The 12,535-nt window shown below is 42.2% G+C and overlaps 1 protein-coding gene and 1 long non-coding RNA gene across 20 annotated transcripts in view; one reads left to right on the top strand and one right to left on the bottom strand.

The window, feature by feature from the left end:
* The window catches only part of POU2F1 (POU class 2 homeobox 1), a 118,868-nt gene that overhangs the window by 100,647 nt on the left and 5,686 nt on the right, over nt 1-12,535 (bottom strand). The gene's annotated exons all lie outside the window — the stretch shown is intronic.
* Nucleotides 3,689-12,535, top strand: part of LOC136789686 (uncharacterized) — a 45,185-nt gene continuing 36,338 nt past the window's right edge. For all 4 annotated transcript variants that reach the window (XR_010828594.1, XR_010828595.1, XR_010828593.1 and 1 more), the window contains exons 1-2: nt 3,689-3,816; nt 12,095-12,218. This is a non-coding gene — a long non-coding RNA (uncharacterized lncRNA). The remainder of the gene's footprint in view (nt 3,817-12,094; nt 12,219-12,535) is intronic.

The following is a 12,535-nucleotide window of genomic DNA, read 5'->3' as shown; positions in this document are numbered from 1 at the left end:
AAAAAGGCTTTCCTATTTCCCATTGTATAGATCAAGTTGGCTAAAGGAGCCACACAGAGCTTTGAGCAGCACATTTTTCCGCGAGCGCTGTATCGTTTGATCATAGCGAAGCACAAGGGCTGCCGGGTAATCTGAATGAGAGCTGCAGAAAGAGTGAGCCAGGCAGCCTGCTGAGGCCGAGATAACCGTGTCACCCCGGCACCCCACAGCACTCCCAGTCGCAGACCTAGGTGCGGGGGAGAATCCCACGCCTCCATTCACGAGCTCGTCATGGACGTTCCTGCAAAGCTCCCAATTAATGCTGCATGTGTTTTACAAAAAAAAAATCTATGAGAACTTTGAAAAACCTCGGTAAGGCCAGCCTCCCTGCACTGAGGAAGACTCTCTTGATTGCTTGCAAAACATTAAGTTTCAAGCCCTGACTGCATCATAAGGTGATATATAGAATTTTCTATATAGGTCTTTGCAAGACACGTAGCAATTTATGAAGCCAATAAAACCCTGTCCTCTAAAGACAGATTTTATTATTAGAGGACAGGACACCTTTAAAGAGGTGTCCTACCTATGATGTTGTCCATCGCATCCAGAAGCGGCACAGGACTGGTGGGTAACGTCTCCTGATATGCAGAATCATGACAGAGGGACCTGTTGATAGGTCGGGCAGGACCCCTGAGCAGGATCAAGTTTAGAAGCTCAGCTTTCTACCGAGCAGTGTCCCCGAACACCTCCCTGATACCTGCAGCCTCCTAACCTTTCTGCAGTAGCGAGCGGCCTCCCTCAGTCAAGTCTTTGCTTTCCTCTGTTAACTCCTCTTTCACACATCCTGATTCTGAAGCATGCTTGGTTCCGGGCTGTGCAACAGGCCAAGTGACCTACACAACAAGCACGTTAGCTCTTTTCATCCAAATCCTTTTGTAGCTGCTGACCTGGGGGAAACAGCCTTCAAAGCTGCAGCCAGAAGTACCAAACCACCACCATTAGCCCCAACCCCTGAACAAAGGCAAACTCAAGCCACTTTTAGCCACTGTATCATGAAATGCAAGCTAATTACTTCGACATACTTCCACCAACATTACCACTCTCGTGCGATTCCAGCACTAGCAGTAAATTGCAAGATGGATTCTAGACTCCGTATAAGCCCAGCATGTAGAAGTCTCTAATGTGACTAAGTACTAATGTACTGCTTCGTTTTTATACTGTATGTTCACATAGAAGCAACAGCACAGAACTGAGGTCATTCCAACTAGCTTATTTATTTTCTAAATAAATAGAACATAACTGGCCCTCATAGAATAATCTGTAGTGGAATAAAGAGCATCGACAGTTTATGTTGTTTAATTTATTAGTTTACAAAAACAACAAAAACACACACACAAGGGGGAGGTTGTTGTTGCTTCCTCCCCACCATGACTCTCATAATCCTGTTCTCTTAGAAGTTAAGTTTGAAAGAAACAGCAGCAGGTTCCTTTCTGGTCTATATATTGCAGACAGGCCATAAGCCTGGACATTAAGGACAGTAAAAAGACTTGCACAGTAAAGCTGATTTTTTTTTTTCCCATTCCAAGTTGTCATTCTTTTTCAGACTTAAGTTTAAGGTGATCATTTTTCCCAAGCATTCCAGAAGAACTTCCTACGCTCCCCTTTCACTTCAGAAGAATTTCCACCACCAAGACACCTGCAGTCCAGAGCTTTAAATTCCACACGCATATAAATACAATAAATAATATATTTAAAAAAATAAAAAATAATTAAATAATAGATTCCACACGCATATAAATATATATCCATATATTTATTCAGTCTAGCTTTAACTGCCACAATACTATTTCTAAATGTAACAGTAGTTCATGCATACACTGCTGGGAACTGAATGATCTAATCTCCATGTGACTAAAAAGTTTGAGTTTTGAGTTAGCAATTTTTCATGCATAGTTGGTTATGTCAGTGTGTCATTAAGAAGCTGTATTCCTTCCAGTGGTTTAGTGTTTAGAAATGAATAGAAAGAAAAAAATTAACAGCTAAATTACAAAATGCTACTCTGAGAATCATATAAACCTAGCCTAAAGACCAAAAGCTTTAGCAATCAAATCATACCAGTACTCTCAAATTAATAAAACCCTCCATGTGCACAGGCATTATAACAAGATAAAAATGTTTGTGTTTTTCAAAAAGTATTTAGAGATTTTAACACAAGCTATCCTAGCAATAGCACATTTATGGTGATTAAAGAAAAAAGCTACTAAGCACAACTGTTACCAACATAAACCAGCAAATCTTCAAGCACAGGACCTCTGCACTTAGATAATGGGAACAACAGCACCTGCAACAGCATTTTGCAGCCTGCTCTGTATTAGGAGCTCATTACAAAAACATCTCAATCACATTTTTAACTTCAGTTGCAGCATGCCAGAATTCAACTTCCATGATATGCTCATCAGAAATGACAGGCTACACAGGATATCTTTTTTCTCATCTGCAGGGAGACAACTACAACTTTAATTTTCCTGATATGTTTTTCATCTTCCTTACAGGCTGTCTGTGACATCCTCCCATTTGCTAGTGGATGTGTTTCAAGTCTCCATCTTTCTTCAGAGGAAGAAAAATGTGAAGAGGTCATTTAATTCTAACCTCACCTAAATGGATATATGCTCAATACAATTTAATGCAAATAACTGCAGTAGTAAGCCACAAGCAGAAATCCACACATCCTACATTTTCTGTTGTTAGAAGTGCTGAAAGCCTTTCTAATAACAACAAACTCAGGCCCTATCTATACACAGAAACCACCTTTGTCAAACTAAGCCAAAGGTGAAGAATCTCTTCCTTGCCAATGCAAAAAGGCTGTAAAAAAAAAATACCTGGCATGCCACTCTAATACGCTTTGTGCTATTCACTGATAATGTAAGAAGTCAGACGGCCTCGAAGTCTCAGGCAACCTTTGAGTTAAGCCATTAAGCCAGCTCTAAACAGATACACAGTTATGTCAACAAAATAAATGCACCTAGTTAAGCTCGATGTTTTTATTCACATTTTATTGGGACTAAATGTGGAAATGATATCTCTTTACAAATACAGGAAAAATGCTAAATACTCCTTCGGCTCTCAGAAAGCAATGGAGGATGGGCGAGAGCAGGCAGCGAACAGCCAGCCCTGCTACCTGGGAAATGGAGGTGCGCAGCCCAGTGATAAATGGGAGTGCTCGTGGAGCAGAAAGCAGCTGACCATTTCCAAAGGCTGATGGGCAGGAAGTTTCCTGGTGCAATTTGCAGGTCAACAAATCCTTGAAACGAGACTAGGAAAATACTTCACCTGCTTCAGAAAAGAACAGGACAAAGAAAGGCAAGCCAGAATTGAACAAAGTCTTCAGGGAGAAGAGACAACAGGCCACTGCTACACTGCGTTTTCAGGTTTTAAAGGTTTGAATCTCCTCCTCATTTTTAGCATATCAGCAAATTTTTCAGGCTAATAGAGCTAAAGGAGTTGAGAAAAACACAAATGCAAGCTGTCAGTTTCCCAGACCTGGGGGTAAGCGGCAATCAGGTTTAATTGGAGCAGCCTGGATGACGTTAGTGGCCATTACATTTAATAACCCAGCCGGAGCATCACCCAGCAATGAAGCTGGGGATGAAGATAAAGCAGACCGCAGTGAAGTCACCGCTCTGAATTCATGACATCATACTAGTTGCCATGGCAACTGGCCAGTCTCCAGCCCGGTCCTGCCTCCCCTGCAGAAGCCGGGAGCACCTGGGCTGCCACAAAGCAACGCGCTTACTCCAACACGCAGCGATTCAGCGGCGCAGGCAATCAGATATTGCTGTGAGTAAATGGCCTTTTCAATACCTCACGTCTCGTTCACCTGGCGTGAGACTTTTTAAACGCTCAGGCACGTATAAAGAGGCCCGGTAAAGTATACACGTGATGAAAAGGGTCTAATTGAAAAACTGATAGGTTTCTTCCGCAGCGCTCATCGGTTTTTCCAGCGCGGAGCAATTTTTCTATTTGTGCTTTCCTCCCCTACGCACGCGTCTGCAGGCATATACAACAAACCTCTGTTCCAATAGGAAACACGGGGTAAAGAAAGACTCCAAGGGGGAAAAAAAATCTAAGGCAGGGAGCCCACAGCTCCTTTGTTTAAGGGCTGCCCCAGCAGAGCCTTCAAACACCAGTTGGGTGTTGTTCACGCGCTCGCTAAATGCAGTGCATCAAATCCGCGGGCTTCTACAAGCAGCCGCAGAGCAGTCATCTTGCAAATAAAAACTTCACCCCTTTCCTCTAAACAGCCCTTTTCCATGAGGAATGGCTGCCATACCCAGTCCACCACTGTTTGCAAACAAATGTAAAAGCTTCAGAAATTAAATCTTTTCCAAAAAAGCTAGGCAGTCGATACAACGATTTATCAGGTCACGCTTAGCTTTCTGACTTACGGTTAAGTATTAAAGGCACAAGTATTTGAGATTGCAGCATCAGTTGTGGCATTTATTAAAATAAATCTCTCAGCATTAGAACAGCACATTAACTTCTTCCTAATAACTCGCTGAATACAAATCTAGGAGCTACAACATCACATACTCAGGTCAGTAATACCACGTACAACATTGTGTAGTTCAACCTTGAGGAGAGTTGATTAGCACCAAAGCAATCGTTTCAAAAGGAATTTTAACGAACAGACCACGCTATATAGTGAAGTACAAAGTACATTTATTTGCTACCTCAATGGTTCTTAAAGAGCAATCTATAAATTTCTGCTGGACCCGAGAACACTTCCACACAACCGTATGTAATTAGTCAACCCGTCGGCACCATTTCAGTATGCACTGATGTTTTCTGTCAGCTTTAAGAAAACAAAACTGTCCAGGTTACCAACTAAACAACAGCACCACGTTTCTGTCCCGGCTTCATGCCTTTGTTGGACCCTTCCTCTCTTGCTATCAAGCACCCTGATGACACCAAAAGCGAAGGACAGAAGTACGGAGGTAATCTGCCTCTGCAGTCCCCGCTCTTTATAAAGCTCGTCTCAACAAATGAGCATTAGAGACAGCAGGGAACGCAAACAAAGCGAGGAGTTTCAGAAACAGATGATTAGCAGACAGCTGTATCCCACGTGTTTATCTTCATGTTCTGCTACTACAATCACACATAACCAAGAATGATGGCCGCTACCAGAACGAGTGCGGCAGGAAGATCCCTGGTTTAACTACCCATCCACAGCATGAAGTGTGCTCAGGAAACAACTGCCCACACTTGACTATATATTACACAAAAACTGTCCAGCACAGAAATGAGCAAAGAAATGAGCATGCCTTCCAAATGTTTTTAAAAGCCTTAGGAACAGATGCTACCACTGGTGATAATCACTGGTGTACACAGGCATAAATCCTAATACACCAAGTACAGTTAATACAACTGCCACAACCTTGGAAAACTGAAAGCAGCAAGTTGATAAAACCTAAGCAAGTTACGCCAGAAACGCGTTCAGATTTCTCAGCTTCTCTATAATCCTAAATTTCTTGAAGTGTCTGTGCTATACAATTTACAGACCTACTTGCGATGTGAATACACGACAAATGGCAGTGAATTCCCTTCCTCATTTGTAAATAGAGTGTTTCTAGCTCAGCCCCACATTATATGAAATCACTACCTCAGTAAATAATGAAAAGATACCACTCTGCCCGCAGTTAATTTTGCTTTTTGAGAGATTGACAGATTAACTGATCCCTTGAGCAACTAAAAACGAATGTGTCTTCTCTGAGTGCACACAAAAAATTACGGATTGTCTCAAGACTTCGGAGAGCTTTTTATGCAACTTTTAAATGAGCTTGTGGAATGAGGTTTACCCCTCCTGTCAAGCCTAACATTTGCTTACATTAACCCTACAAATGGGGAATGAGACAGAACTGCTGGCACATCTTTGTATGTGGTATTTTTCCTCATATTATTCACTTGTCAATACTGTTAAGAGAAGCACCAACTGATTTATTTATTTTTAAGATCTTTAGAGACGCCCACACCACCTGCAATCCTGACAGAGACACCACAATGCAAAGAAACTACCTGTCCCTCCTTTCTCTCCAGCAAACCAAGCTGAAAAGCTCTAGCAGCTTTAAGATGCAAGACAACTGTTCTTAACTCTTTATGCCTTTATTCAAACTTCCACACAGCAAATCCTTTCTACTGCTGCAGAGTTCATCATCTAAAAACACAGAAAAAATGATAAGCATTCAAATTCAATGCTATATACTTTAAACTTTGCTGTTAATACATAGTTGTGTTTGCTACAGATGCTGTTAAAAGTGTTACAAAATATTCCTGGATCCATTTTCTATTTTAACTACGTTGGAAACAATATTAACGAAGTAGTTTTTCAGCACAGGCACAGCTCAGTCGCATTCTCTGGAAGTTTTGTGACAGTGGGCCTTAGTCAGTCCTCAGCAGATTTTGAGCGAGTCCCTGCTGCACCACAGAACAGAACCATATAAGGTGCAACTGTGCTGCAAGTAGGTTCCCAAACAAATTAAATCCTATCATGATAGAGCACAGCATTTCTACCTCTCAGAACTCTGAGATATTCTTTACAATGCCATTGTCTCCTGCTATAATGAGAAAAGAGGTAATCTCCAAGTAAAACAAGTTCCAAAATTCTGCAGATTTCTGAAGTCTCTGCCCATAGGCTAGCTCTAGAATATGCTCAAGACCCTCAGTGGGTCTCACAGAGCTGAGAATCTGCTCAGCTGTGGATCCTTTCCATGCAGTAGTAACAAAGGCTGAATGTTTAACACCCACCCTCTTTTCTCTCCCATATCTTCACAAAGTATGGGACATCAAAAAGAGATTCCAGTTCTTTGGTTCCCATGCAAGCAATTTGTAGGGAAGACCCAGGGGCAACCCCAGATTGCTCCACAGAGCTGGAAACATGCAGAGCATGCACAGAACATCATCTTTCCACAACTCTTTTGTGATGCTGATGAGCACTTCAGGATAGGAAGAGAACCACCCACAAAACCTAAAATGAACTGAGAATTAGTAGGAAAGTGTCTTCTATTTGTCTGAAAGAATAAAATACCAAAATCACCATGGACCGAAGATCTATCTGACCCTCCTCCAAAAGCAGTCAACAGCAAACAGCCGGGTACAGATGTAAAAGCAGGGCAAGCACAGGGATAGTGCCTTTGGTTAAGCTCCCAAATGACAAGAATTTGCAGCTCTGTGCTCACCTGAGCCAGAGGTGAAGAACAACATGCAACTGTCTGCTTAGCCCGTCTTTGTAGTACCGTGCACAGACAGAAACATGTAAGCAGCTGAGGTTTGAAAACAGTTTAGAACTGAGATGTTAAAAAAAAATCTGTAGCCTTAGGAAATCCTTGTTTTTTTCAAAACTGAGTAAAGACAACATTGGAAAATTATAAGGTTTCTAGTTTACGCTTTTCCAGTGGATGTCTCCTCTTTTGATAACTCACAGAAGTCTGCCCTACAACTGCTGCTACTTCACCACAGTCTTCGAGGGCAGTGCTTGGCTAAATCTGGTAGGAAGTGGTGCACCCTGGCAGCCGAAGGCTTCTTCCTTACTGTGGCACATCCAGCCTAACCAAAGAGTAGCTGTGTTGGCAGTAAAATAATAGTCTGATAAAGGTTAGCAATGATGTGATTCGAGCAACTTGCCACGTGTGACTGATTTGAAGTCAGAAGCTGCTAGACCTGGCCTAAGCAAACATACAAAAGAGTAGGTTCTCAGCTGTTCTGAAAGGTACTCCTGAGGTCCCATGTTCAACCAGCTTTGTTGCCAAAAGCTTTCCTAAACTACATTCTGACTGAAGTGGAACAGCAAGTAAAGATAACCTTATGACAAAGCCTGTTTAAGGGAAACTCGTAAGCCCCACGTTTTGCTTGAGGTATTGGACACATTCATAATTTACATTCTGTAGTTCAGATCAACAAAAAGTCAATTAAAAAGTACCATTGGAAAGCCACATACTTCCAGCCCTTGGAACAAACATTACAAACAGAAAGTTATTGCCCCCTTATCCCCCCTACCGCCCGTTTCTCCCCAGGATCCCACCCTGTTTCTGCCAGTTTTACATAGGCTTTATTGAAACAAACAATAGTCCAAAAATGACAGCCCCCTACTCTTCCTGCCTCTGTTCCCACTTCTTTTTGGCAGCAACCCACCCTTAAATTGGATTAAGTGTAACATGAACTGTACCCTCAGGTATGATGACAAAGCAACTCAGCCGATCCCTCACTCACAGATTTCAATCAGAATTATCTGGGTGACTCCAGGCAGCTTCGACCACAGTCCCTGCTAACCCAGCTAATTTTAACCCAAATGGATTAGACGGCACCCACACGGGCAGCCCCACCAACAGATGCAAGGGAACAATGAACTCCAGCAGTCAGAAGCAATGATGACTTTCCTGCTACAATTAGAGCTAGAAGAAACTGTCCGCAGCCCAAGCTTTCCCATACATTTTCCAAAGCATCTACAAGCATGGGTGCGTGTATGTGTGCTGGAGGACAGGGTGGGAAACGCTTGTGTGGGTTGGGAGGGAGAGGGGCAGCATTTCCTGACATTGCTGTATCTCCGCAGCCTTAGAAATAATCAAATTCAATTACCTGTTTAAACCTACCTTTGAAAATTGAAACAGAAGAGATAACCTGCTGTACTAAAGATCAGCAGGTAAGAAACAGAATTATGGATAAACAGAAAGGCATCTTTGCAACAGGACTCCTGAAAGAAACTTAAAGCGCATTTCTCATTCAGTAGACCATATTAACTAATAATATAGAAATGAGTGATTCATCAAATGTCTGAGTCATTTCTACCTTTATTCACTGTATACTCCTCCCCTTGGGCTATATCCAAGCAGTATAAAGCTACAACTTCACACTGGTATGGTCAGGCACAAATTACTAAGTCACATGGTATTTTTCAAATAAAACTGAATCATCAGAAGGACAAAGAGAACAAACAGCAAAGGAGCTCACTGCAAAAGGGATGGTGGCTTCCCAACAGCCCTTGAGCCTTAAAGAAAAGGAGAAGGGAAAAAAGAAACAAGCTACATCTCCATCATTCAACAGGTTTTTGTGCATATATTTTTTAAGTCTTCTACAGTATTTACTATTTTAGTAATTTAGCTATTCACATCTTCATTTTCCAAAACTTTGTGCCATGTCATACAGTGTCAAACACTGTCATTTTACAGAGACTACCATATGCTACTTCATTTCTATACAGCCAAATCTAATTTCTGGGAAGAAGGGGGAAAAAAAAGGATGACGAGCAAAAGGTTCGTTGTCACAATGTCACAATTTATAGGAAAGATCATGTCTCAGACTGATCATGTTAAATGGCTGAAGCAGGGATATCAGTCAGAAATTTAGCAAAAGTAACAGTGTGTGTAACTTCCCAGGTACTTTTGTTGGTATGTCCTTTTGAGCCACAGTCTTTTTAGGGTTGTCTCACTGCAAGCAGCACTAAAACAACGAGAGCCACTTTGAGGTCTCATTCACAATTTTTATTTGAGCGTTTCTGCCATGACTACCATTAATGCAATCATACCTGTGACAGCATAAGCCATGCCAAATTGTCAGCATCTGTTAGTCTCTAAGCCACTCTTTTGCTTAAGTGCAGTTTCATTACCAGTTTCGGACACCTCTGTACAGCCTGCTCCTAGAACAGGAGGTGCTGCACAGCACCCGTGGCCCTACACCCCATTGCTTCCCTTGGGTCAGCACCGCTGGAGATCACCTTGAGCTCATCAGCTGAGGTTTCGCAGTGGTTTACATCAACCTAAAGGTGAAGCTATACAACTAAGCTAACCAAAATACTCGCTGCTGCTTCTGAAAAGAGGACATTTCACTTCTCTTCCTTCTTTCCCCTTCTTCCTCCACTTTCACCCACACTCCCTCCTGCACTGGCCTTAACACAGCTTTAGGTGTTTGTTGAGCTGATTTCAATCCACAAAAGCAAAGATCTAAAATTATCTCAGGCTAGTTTTCCACCAGGTTAGCAAGTTAAACTTGAGCATCCTGGAAATCAGTAGGTGCCAGGACCGGTGCCAAGTAAGAGGTATGATCACGCTGCTGAGAGCATGACTCCCCGTTTCTGCCAACGGGAAAGCCATCAGATAGAATGAAATTACGAGAAGACTCGAGTCAACATATGTGCTTCTTGTCCCCTTCCTTCATTGGCCCTGCTATTTGTCTAATCGCATTGTAAGCCAGTTCAGAGAGCTAAACCAACAAAAAACCTATTCATTATTTTTGGCAAGGCTTGTTTTCTGCCAATTTAATTCCCTGAACTCGCTCAGCAAAGGAGTCAGGCAAGCATCTGCACCAGCGCAGAGAAGGGGGCAGGAACACACAGGGAGAGGAGGCCAGACTCAGGCTGATTTAAATTGTCACCAAACTGCATACCCTACAGCAGATCTACATCACGGCGTAGTTAGAACTGACAGTAATCTGTGCCTTTACAACAGGAGTCCTCCGCCGCCGATGAGGGGACACGAACGTGTCGGCACCGAAACATCCTGAGCAAAGTTTAACCTGGGCACAAGCTCACACAATCACACGCGCAGACAGAAGAATCACAGTCCTCTTATCTTCGGAAGCGCTATAAAACACTAGCTAATTATTCCCCTGGTAACACCCCTGTGAAAACGTTCGCTATCGTTCCCATTACACGGATTTAGCCCAGGACTGCAAAGCAAGCAAAGCTGGTGGCAAACTCGGGATTGGAACCCACTAAATCCTCTATACCAAACCACCACCCCGTCACTCAGCTGTGCTGTTTGTTAACCCCAAACTGATTCAATTAGCCAGCAGCAGTCTAATAAAAAACCCCTTTTGCAAAGACTTTGCAATGCACCAGAAAGGTCAGTTTCTGACACAGTTATGTTAGCAACAGCAGGTATTTGCTAGGCAGTTGTGGAATAAGAAGCTAGAGAAAGGAATAACACTGAAATTGTAAGTAATTATTTCTACTTCTGGGGAGAAAAATAAGCACACATGAAGCATCGTGAGGGTCAATTCATAAAACTCAAGAAATTTAACACAAAGAACTATAGAAAGGAAAATGTATTTGTGTGCATTTTTTTTCCTCAATTAACAATTGTCAAACAATTTCAAGCAAAAAAGAGCAATTGCTCAATATACACTAACCAAGACTGGTATCTTCCCTTAATTTTATCAGCCCTCCCACACTCAGTCCAGCAAAACCCACGCTTAACTCGCCTGTATTGCAATGCAGCACAAAAGGAAAAGGGGTGGGAAAATTTGTCAACAGAGAAGCAAATCTCTGCAGCAGCAGCCAGCCAGCACTGTAAGTCTATCCAGCAACATGAGCTGGCCTCTCATTCACATACTAGCTTAAGCACCCAAACCACGCATATCACATTTGAAGTCATGCTTAATTTTACTCAACCCCTTCTTTTGACAACAACTTTGTCACAGAGATTGAAAATGTGTCATGAAACAGTCATTTGCCAGAACTGCCACTGATTCTCTCAAGATAAAAATAATAAAGCCATAACTGTAAGTAACTGCCTAATTGTCAGCTGTATAAAAAACATCGATATCAAGATTGTCTTATTGGCAACAACACTTTGAGGGGAATTGAGAGTACTGCTGGGGAAAAAAAAGAAAGTACAAAAATAAGCTGACTAGATACATACACATTAAAAATGCTGCAAATGTTTTGAAGTCTTGAACTCTAAAATTTGAGGAAGGCAAATGAATATATTATCTCATAGTACAAGCAAGTACTGCAATTTTTCCAGAGAATCGGGAGATAAAATAAACGTGTCTCTGGAAAAAAAAAAAACACTATTTAAAAGAAAGAGGCTGGATGGCAGATCAATCAACAGCATTCTGGACAGGATGTTCTATGCATCTTTGCATATTTGAACAGAACGAAAACAGCAAAAACAGGCTGCTTTAAATGTGGGATTTACCATTTAAACTTTGACGATAATTATTTAAGTGACAGTAGCGGTCAGGATCTCATTTTTCAGGGTATTATTGGGATTGACCACAAGTAGGAAGGACAGTTCCTCACACAGCCGAAGGGGCTCCTAACAGAGAATATGCTGGTGCTTCACAGGCCTAATGGACAGACGGAGCTGAAGGTTACCTCACTGATTCCGTCAACTGAGGCAACTCCAGACATCGTCACCATTACTTGCTAAGACAAGCATTCAGAAGCTATCCACGTCCAACATCAGGAAGTCAGTATAACACTTATTTGCTTGAATTATTACTGCAGGGTAATCTCTGAGAAATTGCTAGTGACAGCAAAACTGAGATTTTTCCCTCAAGATGACAGGGTGGGAAGCTCAGGTTCTCTCCTTTTCCTTCTCAGAAGGGAGGAGTTAAGCTCCAGCTCCCGCAGCTGATGGGGTTACCACACTGACACACATCCACACATCTTCCCAGTTCTGCTTTTCATGTGGCAGCATGGCTACTGACACAGCTTAACCTTTTCTTCCAACCGGCTGCTAGACTGGTCGGTCATGGTCAGTTTTGAGGCGAAAACAAAGAGGCA

The sequence above is a fragment of the Anser cygnoides genome, chromosome 1 (assembly GCF_040182565.1).
Source record: "Anser cygnoides isolate HZ-2024a breed goose chromosome 1, Taihu_goose_T2T_genome, whole genome shotgun sequence".
NCBI classification, from domain to species: Eukaryota; Metazoa; Chordata; class Aves; order Anseriformes; family Anatidae; genus Anser; species Anser cygnoides.
This window is presented reverse-complemented; position numbering and strand designations above follow the sequence as displayed.